Source organism: Hemitrygon akajei, chromosome 7, assembly GCF_048418815.1.
Source record: "Hemitrygon akajei chromosome 7, sHemAka1.3, whole genome shotgun sequence".
NCBI lineage: Eukaryota > Metazoa > Chordata > Chondrichthyes > Myliobatiformes > Dasyatidae > Hemitrygon > Hemitrygon akajei.
Window position 1 is genome coordinate 49,835,826 of NC_133130.1, and position 16,090 is coordinate 49,851,915.

The 16,090-nt window shown below is 40.5% G+C and overlaps 1 long non-coding RNA gene across 4 annotated transcripts in view; it reads right to left on the reverse strand.

The window, feature by feature from the left end:
• The window catches only part of LOC140730434 (uncharacterized), a 35,811-nt gene extending 26,426 nt beyond the window's left edge, over nt 1-9,385 (reverse strand). For all 4 annotated transcript variants that reach the window (XR_012099605.1, XR_012099603.1, XR_012099604.1 and 1 more), the window contains exons 1-2: nt 7,632-9,385; nt 1,840-2,084 (exon numbers count right to left, since the gene is read on the reverse strand). This is a non-coding gene — a long non-coding RNA (uncharacterized lncRNA). The remainder of the gene's footprint in view (nt 1-1,839; nt 2,085-7,631) is intronic.
• Nucleotides 9,386-16,090: the final 6,705 nt, after the last annotated feature.

Genomic DNA, 16,090 nt, shown 5'->3' on the forward strand with positions numbered 1-16,090 from the left:
CCACAACATTGTACTTGCCTATTTCCAACTGAGCCTCAAGCTCAATTTGGATACTGGGATAGAAAGCTGCATGTCTAGTTGTGTTTATAGTAAAGAGAAAGACAGCATTGTAAAATTGAAAATGGACCTAAGGAGAGAGATGAATATTTTCTACATGACAAAAAAAAGGAATTTGAAATATGTGCAAAATTATGGGTCTCTGATAGATACATATGAAAATAGAAAGTCTGAAGGATGCCTAGGTCGAACAATCTAGTATGTGACAGAACAGCAGTTATGACTGCTATACAGATTAGACCAAGGAGGAATTCCATGAACAGGTTTGGGACAACCGTTGGAAGGATATATCCTCATCGAAGAGAGTGTAACATAGATGACCAAATGACAACTGTACGAGGGGAGATTCTACAAACAAGGAATTGGAATTCTCTCAAATTTAGAGCATTATTGAATTATTTAATTGCAGTTCCTAAGATATTAAGGAAAATTGACGAGGCTGGTGAAGAAAAAAATCTACTGGATGGCAGTTCTAAAGACTAAAAATCTGATCCAGACTTTGGAGGCAATACTTTTAAATGTTTTTGAAGATGGATATTTGGAGCCCTCTTCCACAAAGGTCAATTGGAACTTGATCATTTGTCAGTTTTAATTCTGAATTTGATACATGTTTAGGAAGTAAAAGTACATGGATATATGGAGACAAGGTGTCTGATATACTGTAGAAGTTGCATAATATATCAGACAGAGTAATTTTGAAAGAAATAAAGAGGCTCAAGGCACTAAATGATTTTTCCTATGTTATTATCTTATTATGTTCCAACGTAAGTGCAAAAGACAACAATATCATAAGCTTACAGGCAATAAAAATAAATTAAACTGAAATACACTGAGCTCATGTCTGTGTTTGTATAAATACAAGCTCTCACTAGAATTTGTTTGATATGCCCATGTCTTGATAATACAAATGCATTAAATTCCATTCTCGTGAAATTATGAAGCCCCTTCTAGTTTTGGGGTCAGTTATCTAAAATGTAAAGAAGAATAAGCATTTATGAAATGGTGGACGGCATTCACTGGAAATTGGAAATAAAAATTGCTTCAAACGCATAAAATGAAAAATCAGAAACAGAGAACAAAAATCGGACAGTGATCCATGGATTGCAATTTATTTTCTATTAGATGCTGCCCAACCTAAGACAATTTCAAACATTTTTTAGTGTTAAAAACTCCTTTTATTGTAGCGATACAGCTATAATGTGTTACTCGACAGCTTGATAACAAATCACTTGACAAAATTTCAATTGATCACACTAATGTAAAACTGATCACTCAGATACTTAGAAGATAACCTTTGTTTACAGAGGAGGTGATGCTTCACTTGTCACCTGTCTGAGTTTCCTTTCTTTGAGTGCCTTCAGTGATTCTCAGCAGAACAGCACATAACATCCAAACAAAGATATTATTCTGCACTGTTAAATCTGCCATAAATATTTTTCTCTGATCCTGAGCAGTAAGACATTTCCCGCAAAAATACTAAAAACTTTTGTCAGCCCTGACCGTGTCATTTCGTTCATGTGCGCTCTTAAACAGCTAGCTCGCCTATCCACATATTTATCTTCTTTATCAGTGTGTCATCAACATAAATCGTGTTGCCATCATCAGTTTTTTTCCCCTGTGAAAAGTGATGAGGTCTGGCAGTGACTTCAGTCATATGATCTGTACCCACAACTAGCCTGTAGCTGGAAAATGCTTTGACATCACAAGCCGAGCCACAGTGTGCGCGCTCTTCTGGCCATATTTGATTAAATTCTGTGCACAGCTGCTGCATTGCATACTTACAGTGGATCTCTTAACCCATGATCCGTATAAAAAATCTTGGACTTGGCTGCCACCAGCTTCGTGGGATGACCAATATTTTCCAGCCGCTTCATGCCCAATAGTCTCTGGGCTGGAGCAATTAGTATGATCCTGTGGCCATTCAAGTTGAATTAACATGGCATCTCTTCCTCAGCTGAATGTTTGTTCACTTTGCAAACATATGAATAGTTTTGTGCAAAGCAGACAGGCCAGGCATCCCCCTGTTTCTGGAGAATAAACATTTTATTTATCTATGAGAATCACTGGTATGACCAGTTTCCACAACTATTTTTGTACTAATATGAACACATTGGATTCCTCTGCTGTGTAAAATTAGTAATGTAAATTCTGAAGACACCAGCTGCTATAAAAATATACATTCATTATCCATGGGTTTCATAGTGTACCTTTCAGGTAAAGATGGGAAGTTGAGATTTGTTTTTTGTGTGGATTCTGCCTCATTTTCTTCCAATTCAAATACAATTTTCAGCAAACATTCTCTGTTCTTACTTACAAAGCCAAACAACAGGATAAGTTTTGAGCTTGAATACTTTTTTTGGGAGGACGTGTCAAGTTTTTCTTCTTAACTTAATAATTTTAAAATGGTAATTTACTATGTTCCTTTTTTTTTAAATTTGAAATTTCCCCTACTTTATCCTGTACTACTTTATCCTCATGTTCTTGCGCACAAAAGATAGGCTATGAATACTAACCTATGCTACATGCTCCTCTCATCCTACCTACCCTTTCAAGAATGATCTGAGACAATGAGGAAAATAAGAATAAGAATGACCATTTAACACTCACTCTGCTGCAAGCCCACAATTCCATCCTCCTCAACTGCTTCTGCCTTTCCACAACATCTGGGATGACCCACAATGTGACACTTTTGCCTGATATCCCATAATCCATTTGGTTAAATTAAAAAATCTATTAATATCATACTTAAAATTGCCAACTGCAGGAGAAACTTCCAAACTTCTACCAGACCTTACAGGTAATTGCCTAACTTCCTTCCTTAAAGACTTAATTCTTACTTTTAAATGACATCCTCTTCCAAATCTGCTCTTGCACCTCTGTCAAGTCTGTTAAATATCTTAAAAATTGAATCAAGCCACTCTTTAAATTTTCACATATAATTCAGGTAATTCAACCTCACCATTGCAACCCTTCCTCGTAATTTAATTTAACCTGGATCCTAGAAAACCTATGTTCCAATTCTTCCAAGGTCAGTATTTACTGAATTAATTGTGCCTAAAAATCTCCCTGGTTATCTATCCAAGGCTTTATAATATGGAGCATCACTTCTGGTTACTGTATTCTAGTGTCCAAGGTGTGAAAAACAACAACCCATAAGCCTTCTAGATTGTTTTGTGGACTAGCCTAACCCATTTTATTGATCTGTGTATCAGTTTTATTGGGCTTCACCACTTCTAACTCTTCACCTGTGTAAAGTACTATTCTATTGTTTTATGTCCAAAACGGATTAACTCACAAATAAACCACCGTTTTACCATTTTACCAAATCCATTGACATCTCGTTGGATTTAACGTCAACATCTAAATTATTTATAATCTTATCTGCCTTCCTTCCTTGTGTGTCTGTCCATTTTCCCCTTGCTTACTTGGACTAGAAAGTGCTTGAGGGAAAACACAGTGGAAAAAAAACACTGGAGAATCTCAGGCATCTGTGAAGCTGGAGGGATTTTTGATGGTTTTATTCAAGACCCTGTGTGAGGGCTGAGAGTGCAGAGGGGAAAGATATAGTATAAGGACGTAGAGGGGAGGTAGGATTGGTGAGGCAGGAGGCAGCAGGTATTAGTTGGGGGAGGTGCTGATGGGCAGATAGAGCCAGGAGCAGGGGAATGGGAGGGTGGAAGGCAAGCCAGAGGCTGAATGTTGAAAGTGGAATTGAATTGAATTTATTTTAATCTTACATCTGTTCCACACATGAGGGAATAAAAACCTTTGTGTTAGAACTCCATCACAATGTATAGACATATGAATTCATAAGTCTAATGGCTTATAGGAAGAAGTTGCCTCGTAGCCTGTTGGCCCTGGCTTTAATGCTGCAGTCCCACTTGCCAGACAGAAGCAGCTGAAACAGTTTATGGTTGGGGTGACTGGCATCCCCGATGATTTTCCAGGCCTTCTTTACAAACCTGCTCCTGTAAATGTCCTCAGTGGAGGGAAGTTCACATCCACAGATGCTCTGGGCTGTCCATACCACTCCCTACAGTGCCCAGTGATCATAGTTAATGCAGTTCCCATACCAGGCGTTGGTACAGCCAGTCAGGATGCCCTCAATGGAGACCTAAAAGAGTTGTTGATTCTAGAATCCGCAGTGGAAAAAAGCTGAGAAGTGGAACCAATGCAAGAGGGAAAATACACTAAGTAACAGTGTCTGAGGTCGGCAGAGGGGGAGGAAAGTTGGAAATAAAACTGGGCTGAGAGAAACTGGGTGGATTGGAAGAGAGAGAAAGGAATACAGTGGTGTGTGTGTGCCCTGAAGTGGAATTATAATCTATAGCCCATTGCTGCTTTCACTTTTCACCTTCCAGCCCCTGTCTCTGCCTCCAACCTCACCTCCCCTTACCTTGCTCCATCTGGATTTCATTCTCCCCCTCTCCTCTTTATACTGGCACCTCAAAAGTCCCAGTTCTGATGCAGGAACTTGACACAAAATGTTGACCATACTTCTCCCCCTGAAGATGCTGGCTGACCTGCTGAATTCTTTCAGCGATTTGATTTTTTGCTCCAGATTCCAGCATCTGCAGTTTATTGTGCCTCAAATTAAAACTATAAATGCCCCTTCTTTCCTATTTGGGAAAGCACTTAATCACCACCCCACGTCTCCTTGCATGGTGTGTATGGAATTTTGTTCACAAACCCATATCCTAGCACCTGTTGATAGTTTGCACTGGAGCATCACCTTTCCTCAGACAACCATGAAAACATGGGAGTTACACAAAATTTTTTAACATAAACAAGTCGTAATTTGTCAGTATAAACTGCGTGATAGCTAACAGAGACATCATAACAGAGGTTCCTAACCTTGATTTTTCATCATTTCTGTACAGTCATATTGTACAAAGAGATAGCCTCTGTCATTAATGAAGTGTAAAGATAGATCCTATCATCAGAGTATTGAAAATATCAGTTCATAATGTGCCACTTGTATCATGTGGGTTGATGCTTGTTTCATTCAGCTCTGTTCATATCTTGTCAACCAAGGAGATGTAAATTTTTGTGGTAACGTCTTATAAAAGCACTAACATTTTAACAAAATAGCAACAAACATACATTGTAGTGTTGTCAAGACAACACAGCAGTGTATATTTGTTGATATTATTAGGAGAATGCACCTTCTCCAACATCGGATTATCCTGGTCTTGTCACAATTTAGGGTACAATTGAATTATTTCTTCTGTAAATTCATTTGTTTCAACAACTATACTTTTGTAAGGCTGTCCTTTCTAAAATGAGCCAAACAATATATCAAACAATTAGTTTGATATATTTACTCCATGCTGAGTCCAATATGTTTGCTGCATTTTTGGTAATGAAAACAAAAGGAAACTAATATCTTCCCAAGACTTTGTTTCAGTCAGTTGCAACAAACTCTGCATGAAGCATTTTTTAGACTTTAATCCCCAGTTTCTGTTTGTGCTCAAATGCTACCCAAGAGTTTTGAGGGGAAAAAAAAATTCTTGCACTGCAGTCTGGTGCAGTACTCAGAGAATGTTGCACTGTTGGATTTGCAGTAGTTCAAAACAACTGTTAACCAAATTCCCATCTGATGACATGACAATTGTTACCAAAAAAAAAGCCTGAACAATCTTACCCCTAGCTAACTGCACAGAAACAGTTTAATTTGGTAATTGTCAAATTGCTGTAAATGGAAGCTTGATAAGCATAAATCATTTATGTGTATCAAGATTCCATTTAACACATTTCCTATAACATTATGACTTCAAAAGTACTTAATTGGCTATAAGGTGTTTTGATACATCCTGAAAGGGATGAGAGAGTGCTATACAAATGCTTGTTTTCTTTTTTCTTAAGACTGACATGTCAGAGAAAATGCATAAGAAAAATGAAAATAAATTAGCAACAGTAAAATGATTATAATTTCCCCAAATTTAGCTATACTCATACTTTCTGTTTGCTTTTCAGTCAGCACCAATAAGAACTTTGTTTTGCCTTTTTACACTGGAAAGATCCAGTGATTCCATACTTTCTGATTGAGTTTTTAATCTCAGTAATGTACCAAGCCTGACAGCTCCAAGACAAAGGTAATTTATTAACTTGTGTGGAATTATTTTCAAAAGTGAGTGGAGAACTTTGAATTGTTTAGCTATTTTATGGAGGTTATTTTAAAAATGCTGTAACGGGCACACCCATTCTTCCTCCATTTTAATTTTCAAAGGGCACTATCATTCATGTCGTTGACTGTATACTAGCTACTACAGAAATAATAGAGGGCCGATAGGATACAAATCTGTACTCCCAGATATCCAAACATGCAGCGATTTTACTTCCAAGCCTAATGCTGTGGTACCTGTCTAGAATATATCAACATGACATTACTTGATTCAACTAAAATATTCTAATCTCCAATTCCAATTCTAAAGTTTCACACTTGACGTTTGACGGGATCGTTAAATAACCAGCCAGCCATTTAAAGAAGCAGAATTTCATGGCGCTATGCTGCAAGAACTTATTGTTTTAAATAGTCAAACTCAGTTGTTTTTTGTTGAGTTCCATCAACGTTATAGAGACAAATAATGAAAGAATCGATAGAAGGATTTTCTTATAAATAACATTGATGAACGTTGTCGTGGATTAAGCATGCAAGTACGCAGCCATTGTTGATAAGAGTCTCAATATTCGAGACATTTCAATGAATAGGTAGGTTAAGTGGATCAGCTTTTCCAAACATTATTTGATTAGCCCAGTTGTACAGAAAACGGAGCCACTGGCTATTGTGCATATCATCGTGGATTTGAGCCGCAGGGATGGTTGTCAATCAAACTCACCTTCGATTACTTAAGAGCTTTGCCTTGTTCTCAGCCGGGGCACTAGGTGGAGCATCGTGCGGTAAAGTCTGAAAATTGGGAACAGTTTTTGCAGAAAGTGGATCTCCAGTCGGCATTTCATAAATTGACTCTTACGGCAGCCAGGGAAGAGTTTACGCTGCCGTCTAAAAGGAATTATGTGGTGGTGACTATTAAATTATGAGTGGGGCAACGGAAGATAAACATTTATCTAATGCAGGGAGGGACTCTAGCCGCGCTCAGCCAGATTCCCTTTTCCCCAGACAACCTGTTTAAGATTAACAAACACAGCTCCCGGGGCAATCCTGAGCGCAAATGTCACTTAAGATTGGGATCTAACCCAGGGATTCAGAGCTGTTGCCAGCGGACGCCTTCCTCCCGGACTCTGCATTACTGAAACAGTTGCTAATTAAAGAATTCAAACATCCCACTGTATTTTGTTACCTGCGGTGATGAGCTTGGTTTCATTGGTTGTATTGTTATATTTTTCATATTAAATTTCTCCACCAAGAGTATAAATGAGCTGAAATACTGTAAGGAGGAATGGGGAAATGAGTCCCCTGTTATCATGCAAGCGATCAGTAGCAATAGACCTCTGACTTTGTAATTTGTTCTTTATGGACTAGCCTGCAGCCAATGAGCAAAATCAATAGTCTTTGCTGAAAAAGTAAGCAAGCGGTAGTGTGTTATGTGACAGCTGAAGATACATGTGCTTACCCAGGGTCACGAGGCCACATCAAATTTCTGTGCGACTTTCTTTCAAAGCTAAATCCATTTACCAAGCATTCGTCATTTGAAAATGTTGCAGTGGGGAATTAGACCAGCCTTAGTCTTCTTTCCACTTAACAGTGTTTGTTTTCAGCAGACTGTTCAATAGTGTCACACGCAGAAGGAAGTCGATGTGAGGAGAAAGTAAAATAGTTCTGTACGGTGTGCAGTCCCGTTAAATAATGCAGAACGTCACCCTCTATAGTCGCCGAGATGATAACAATTGTATATTCCAAACTTGCGTGCGCCTATTATGTTCCACAGAGACTTTAAAAAGGATGGATTTGGTTGATGAAAATGACAGTTACTAAATTGAAAGAGAAAAATACAAACCACGTTTTCGAAAAGTCCAAAAAATATTTTGAAACATCTATTGCATTCTGTTTCATGTAGGCATCCTGTAAATAAAAAATCTGCATTTTTCACTGTTGGTCATAGAATTGATTTTATTTTATTTAACACATCTGGTTCTTATACTTGAGATGAATAATCAGCTTGTTAAAGTCTAGGTTTCGAAGGACAAAGACTTGAAAAATGCTGAAATTGTGAATTAAAGCAGGAACAATTTTGAAAATATACCATATCTAAAAAGGTTAACATGGATATTTTGATGATCTTACCCTATCAAAGTCATGTAGGCTTTAAATTGTTTTCAAATATTGCAGGGGCAAATTTTTAGCAGTTTCTTTAACTAAATTTTAACCACATTTTTCAGATTCTGCATGCCATCTATTTTAACATTTGTCGATGTCAAAATATGAACCATCTTTACATTATGACTTATATACAGTATGTAGGAGTTTATTGGGAAGGTTTTTTTTTAACTTCACCCAAGGTGGGCCCAAGAACAGCTTTATACCCACAGAGCTCACCAAGGTCACATTTGGGAGAACTGAACCATTTTCGGTTTTGGACATCATTTGGACAATGCCAGTAAATGGGACATAGTAAAAGCAAATTAGAACACAAGGCCATAAAAACATAGGAGAAGAATCAGGTCATTTGGCCCATCAAATCTGCCCTGCCATTCCATCATGGCAGATTTACTGTCCCTCTCAACCCCATTCTCTCCTGCCTTCTCCCTGTAACCGTTGACACCCTTACTAATCAAGAACCTATCAAACTCTGCTTTAAAATGCCCAATCACTAACATTTTATTGCAATTTACTGATTCTACATGATGGGAATTTAACCAATTCTTAAATGTAACTAGTCAGGAAATTAGGGCAAAGAAATTATGACCAAAGTATCAAGAAAATACCTAGATTTTTAAATCATCTGAAAGACACAGATGCCTTGAAGAGCCTACAGCAACAATTTTGGATGACAGGGTTGGCCACTAAAGCCCTTCTAAAACCGAGATGAGAATCCAATGCAGAATTTTAACTAGTTTCCAATGTAAAATTTTAAACTGGCAATGAGGCTTAATATATATATTTAAGTAATTCTTCATTTGTTTTGGGTGAGTCTTGAAGGTCTGCCATAATCAATCAAGTACCTGTTCAATTTTGCCCAGAAGATTTTCTGATGATTTTTTTTGATGATTGACAGTTGAATCTATTTGCAAGAAACTCACTATGTCTACGGCAAAGGATTCATTATAGTGGAACCAGAGATATGTGTACTCATCGTGATTAATGCTTTAATTGTAAAATTGATTTGAAAAATATCTCTTCTTTGATTATGTTGTAGGTTTGTCAATAAGTAATACCATTCAGGACTATTTGATGTATCAACTAAAATGGACCAAAAACATCTTTTTCCTTATTCCTCTGGGGTTGAAGATTGAGTCACTAGCAACTATACTCACTGGAACTCAGAAGAATGAGAGGGGATGTTGTAAAATTATGAATTGTTTAGATAAGTTAGAGACAAGAATGTTGCTTCCACTGGTAAATGAGACTAGAACTTAAGGGGCATAGCCTCAAGATTTGCAGGAATGGATTTAGGATAGAGATGAGGAGAAGCTGCTTTTTCCCAGGAGCTAGTGAATCTGTGGAATTCTCTGCCAAGGGAAGGGGCAGAAGCTACCTCATTAAATATATTTAAGTCACGGTTAGGTAGATATTTACATAGCCGAGGATTCATTGGTTATATGTCCTGATGAAGGGTCTCGGCCCAAAATGTCGACTATTTGTTGCTTTCCATTGATCTCTGCCTAACCTGCCGAGTTCCTCCAGCATTTTGTATGTATTACTTATCGGCAAAAGGTAGGTAGGCTCAGTTGAGTCCATGGCCAGATCACCCATGATCTTATTCAATAGTGGAGCAATTCAGTGGACCAGATGGCCTACTCCTACTCCGATTTGCTATGTTCGTATGTTTAACCAATTATATTAACATGAGTGGAAAGTAAATAAAACTGCAAATGCTGGAATAAAAAAACCAGAAGAACAGGTCAAGCAGCATCATTGGAAAGAGAAACCAGTTAATGGTTCGACTCAGTAACTCTTCACAGAACTAGGGGAAAAGTAGATGATTTACAGTTTTCAAAGTAGACTGCAGATGTGGTAATGTGGAGGAACACAGCATATTAGGCAGCATCTGTGAAAGCAGAGAGAGATCCTGTATCAGGATTTTATTTTTAAAGACAGAGCTTGGTTAGAGTGGCATGGGCTGCACAGGCAGGTACCTCCGAGTCTAACAAGAGCCACCTGCCATTTGTTTCCAACTTTCCACCTGCAGCCTCTTTAAACCCAGCTCTCATTCACATCACCAAACCAGCCAGCCTCAACCAGCCTTCAGAAACCTCGTTGCCTGTGATATTTAGTACCAGTTCTCTCTTGCTTTGTGACCCATCCTGGCTCGTTATTTTGCAGTTTATTATTAAAGTTATCGCCCACCGTATTGGCTGCTCCGCTTTTGGTCAAGCCTCCTATACATTTCCTGACAGGATGAGTGTAACAACAATTGACCCAGCAGAGTTTGCTCACCTGAAGGAACTTGTCCATTGACATGAGCACACAGTCCAGAAGCAACACTGATCATCTGCTCACTACTCTCAGCCAGCTCTCCGTCTCAATACAGCAACCCTGTGTCGGTCAACCTCCTCCCTTGGAGCCTGGATTCTGGTGCCTGAATGGTTCGATGGATCCCTAACCTGATGCTGCAACTTCCTGTCCCCACTGCGTCTTGCACTTTAAGCTCCAGTATTTTACTAACTGAGACATCTTTGTCATCGTTTTCTTGACTGGGTGCAGTCTGACCTGGGCCACCCCTAACTGGGATGATAAGATCCCTACTTGCCGCTGAGTATTTCACCAGGTTTTTGACTATCGGGGAAGTGGAAGGGAGGCAGCGTATTATTTGCATCAAGGCTTATGCTTGGTGCCAGAATACACTGTGGAGGAGTGCGGCTGGAATGCAGAAGTATTGCAGTCCCATTATCATCATGGCCTCTCAGAACACTTGAAAGATGAGCTGTCCATCTGGGAGATGCCCACTGACCTCAAAAGTCTCATCACTGTAACCCTCTGTATTGACAAGTGTCTTATGAAACATCCTCCAGATCATCAAATCCCAGTTCCATTCCCAGAACCATTTCAGGCTGCAGGACCCTCATCAACAATGCCTCCAGAACCCCATGCATCTAGGGAGAGCTCCCTTAACGCCCCCCCCCCCAGCACATGAGTGTGGAGCAGGTGATCGAATGCTCCCTGCATCTGGGAAACACCACTATCAGATAGAGATGAGGGGTCTCCTACCTGGTAAACGCCTCCTGGACTCTTCTTTCAGCATCAGAGACTGAATTTCTCTCTCTCTGTCCTCCTCTGTACCCCAATGGCTCTATGTGCACAGGAGGTTCTTGTGGATTCCGGCACAGCAGACAGCTTTCTGGACCGGATTCTGTGTGTACTCCTTGGACTCCCTACTGAACTTATCTCTCAGCCCTTCAACATCACAGCCATCGACGGGCCTCCCTTGCAGGCTGGGATGATCAGAATGTGCAACAGTCTATGCAAATAAGCATCAGGGAACACCAGGTATCTACCCATTATCTTCTGATCAACTCACCAAACAATCCTCTCATCTTAGGTTACCCCAGGCTCTCAACGCATGACTCTCACTTCTCCTGAGCTGGTGACCCACCTGCTTGCAACCTCAGCTGACTTCACCCCGTAAGTCGTTGGAGACGGTGGAAACCTTTGACCTCAGGAGTACCACAAGCTCGCAATTCCCTTCAGTAAGAAGGAAGCCTGCACACTGCCACCTCACAGACCACATGATTGCGCAATCAACCTCCTCTCAAACACCACCCCTCCCTGAAGATGTCAGTTCTCCTTCTCCCCTCCTGAGACTGAAACCATGAATTACTACATCACCAAAGCACTACAGCATGGCTTTATTCATCCATCCCAGTCCTCAGCCAGTGCAGAACTCTTTGTCAAAAAGAAAGATGGGGATCTTTGTCCTTGCATTGACCACTGTGACTCAACAAAATCAACAGTAAGAACTGCTACCATCTACTCTTGATGAATCATGCATTCAAAACTTTCCATGGGGCCCAGATCATCACTAAAATGGACCTCCAGAGTGTACAATGTGATCTGCAACTGCCAGGGGGAAGATGGCATTCATAACACCCAATGGCCACTCAAAATACTTGGTAATGCCTTTTGGACTTCTGAACATTCCAGCCATTTCTCAATTTTCATTTACAAATTCCTTGGAGACATGCTACACAGCTACATGTTCACCTACCTCACTGACATCTTCATCTTCTTCAAGGACCCCAAGGCCACATCTGTCACATCCTTTCAGTCCTTCAGTGTCTCCGCTAAAATCAACTGTACTGCAAGTTAGCAAAATGCCAGTTCCACACTCTAGTCGTTTCCTTCCTGGGTTATGTTCTTTCACCCTAAGGTAAAACCATGCTCTTAGAGAAAGATCGCGTCTTCATTGAATGGCCCCCAACCACGCACCCTCAGACAGTTACAGCAGATCTTAGGCTTCTCCAACTTCTACCACTACTTCATCAGTAACTTCAGCCAAATTACTGCTCCTCTCATCTTCTTCACCAAGTCACTTACTTGATGGATAACTTGGCCTGCTGTCATGGAGTCAAAAGACACTTCACTACTGCTCCCATTTTCCACTATCCGAACCCCTACAGAATTTTTGTTGTACAGGTAAATACATATGACGTGGGCACTGGGGCCATCCTTTCCCAGTGAGGACTGAACGGAAAGATACACCTTTGTGCCGCCTTCTTGCATAAGTTCAACTCTACACAGTGCCATTATGGAGTAGGAGATAGGAAGCTACTCACCATTAAATAGGCCTTGGAGGAATGGAGACATCAGCTGTTGGGAAACATGGGCCCCTTCCTGATCTGGACTGACCACCAGAGGGCTGGCCTTCTTCTTTGAGCAATTCAACTTCACCATTTCTCACTGACCCGGTTCCAAGAACACTAAGGCCTTTCCTCAACAGTACGACCCAGCTGAAACGGAGATTGACCTCAACCCATCGTTCCATCCCCGCAGATTTCCGCCCTGATTATCTAGGACCTTGAGAATCAGATCCAGCAAGCCGCTCCAGCTAACAAACCTGACAACCACATATATGTGTGCTCTGACGGACTCTGGATTTTCTACAATGCTGGTCCTGGTGGCCCACCGAGATCACAGATGTACACCAGTTTGTCGCTGCATATCCCTGATGTGTGCAGTCCAATTTCTCCAAGCCACGGCCCTCTGAGCTCCTCCAGCCCCTATTGCACCCTTGATGCCTATGGGGCACATCGCCATGGATTTCATCATGTGATTGCCACCTTCCGATGGGGCCATGGTGATCATGACAGTGGTGGACCTGTTCTCCAAGGCAGCCCACCTCAGTGCCCTCCCTAAGTTTCTGTCAACTGTTGAGATTTCAGATGTGCTTCTCCAATATGTAGTTCACTTCCACACCTTCCCTCAGAGTACCGTGTTGGGCCAGGGCCCACAATTGACTCCCAGTTCTCGCAAGCCTTCTGCACCCTCCAATCCAGTCACTTACTCTCTCCAGTGCCACTGTCTCTCATGATTACACCTACCTTCCATGTGTCCTGGCTCAAGCCCGTTGTCCATGGACCGCTCAACCCACCTGAGCCTGCTCCTCTGGAACCGAGGATGGTGGAAGGTGTACATGGTTTGCATGTTGATGTTTTCATACCGCTGTGGATGGGATGTGCTGTCGACTGGAATAGATATGACCCAGAGGAGAGGTCCTGGGTGCCAATCAGTTTTATCTTGAATTCATCGCTCAAAGAGGAGTTAGACCAGACCCATCTGCATTGTCCTGGGCCATTGTGTGCTGGCGATGGCAGTGGGGTGGTGGTGGTGGTGGTGGGGTGGGCATCCTATTAGGCCTGCACAGGTGGGCACCTCCCAATATTCAGTCAGCTAACAGTAGTCACCATCTTCTCATTTCCAACTCATTATCTGCATTCTATTTAAACCCAGCTCTCATCCACAACCTTGTTCACTCATCAAATCAGCCAGCCTCAATCAGTTGCTCTTGGCCCTCAGTTACCCTATTGCCTGTGGTGTTTAGTATCTGCTCTCACTCACCGGTAAATCACCTTCACTGCTCTGCTTTTGGGTTAAGCCTCCTCTACGTTCCCTGACAGGATTGGGGTGTTGGACAAAAGCCTATATGGAGATGAGTTAAAATGGTTAAGATGATAAGGAACATCTTAGCAAGACATTACATAGAAATGGGTAAAGAAGGGAAAGAATGATGAACTTTATTGACTGTTTAATGCCCACTGCCATTCAGAGAAGGCAATGATTTCCATTTTTGTTTGCTGAAGTAGGAATAGAAGTAAGCCATTTAGCTCCAGCTCTCAGGACTGCTGCCATTTAGTTAAAATCTGATCTATTGGATAACTCTTAACACCCTTGTCTAACGTAATAATTATTTTGAAGTTTTCCATTAACCTGGACAAAGCTGCATTTCAGGAAAGAGGATTCCAGATTTCCACTGCAGTGGGAAGAAGTACTCTCTGAAATCATTCACAAAGGCCCAGCTCTAATATAAAGGCCATGCCCCCATTTTTGTGGTCTCTCCCATCTGAGGATATAGTTACTGTTTACTTTCAGCTCTGGCTCAGTTCAAAATTGGAAGGTTATGGGTTAAGTCCCAATTCGAAAACTTGTGCTGTGTATAAAAATCTAGGCTGGTGCTTCAGTGCCATGTTGGAGGTACCACCTTCCAGGTGAAATATTAAACTGCAGTTTTAAGTGGATATTAAAGCATATCCACTTATTAAAGTGGATATAAAACATTGATGTTTTATTTTAAAGAGCAAAGGAGTTTTTCTTTGTATTACAGCCAATAATAATGCTTCCAACAACATGGTTAGAAACAGATAATTTGTTAGTTATTGGAATTTATGAACACTATGAAGATAAACATTACCTCATTAATCCCTTTGTTACACTATTTATTCATTTTATAACTTATGGATTTTTGCCTTTTGCACTGTAGTGCTGTCACGAAACAACACATTTCATGTCATACAGTATATCAGTGATAATAAATAAATCTGATCCGATGAAAGCTACACACATTCAAATTGTGCATATCCCCTCACACAGCAACTATAGCTGTGCTTGTGTGAACCGCTGTCAGTATAGGATTTCCTTAAGTTGTGAAAGGCGCTATGTGATTACAAATTCTTTATAAATACTTGAATTAGATTACCTTTCAATCTACTGTTCGCAAGGGAATACATGCCTCGTCTTTAATACCTATCCACATAATATAGTCCAGGCGTCATTCTGATGAATTTGTACTGCATCTCTTTCAAGGCCAAATAATCTCACTGAAGTGCAATACCCAGAACTGTTGTGATGTAATTTTCACTCTTTTTTTCATTCCAGCACTCTTGATATGAAGGGTAATATTTCACACACCTTTTTAAATTACTTTTGTAACTGTCTACCTGTTTGTGGTGATACCTGTACTTCAGAACTTAAAGAGCTGCTGTACAGTTTCAGTTCACCATTTAAAAAATACTTTGATCTATATTCTTGTGCCCAACATAAATGATCTCTGTTTCTCAAGGGATTCTATTGCTCATCTGTATATTTCACCAATCCTTTCAGCTCACCTCACATCACAGCTAACCATCTGGCTTGCCACTCTCTGTTCTAATTCCTGTCAGCACTGTCCCTTTTCCACTAACTCTGTTACACCCCACATGGCTCTATTTTCAATCTATGCTTTCCAAACACTCAAGCCTTTGTTCTCTCCAGACTTAACACACTCTTTCTAATTTTTCTGCAGAAAAAAATTCTGTGCAGCATCCTAGCTCACATTGTCTTCTTCGCCAATCATCATTGCTCCTGTATCTTTTGAATGCTTTTGTTGCTTTGCTGTCTTTCTTGCTGCAACTTCCACCATCCCTGCAGGAGAATTCTGGA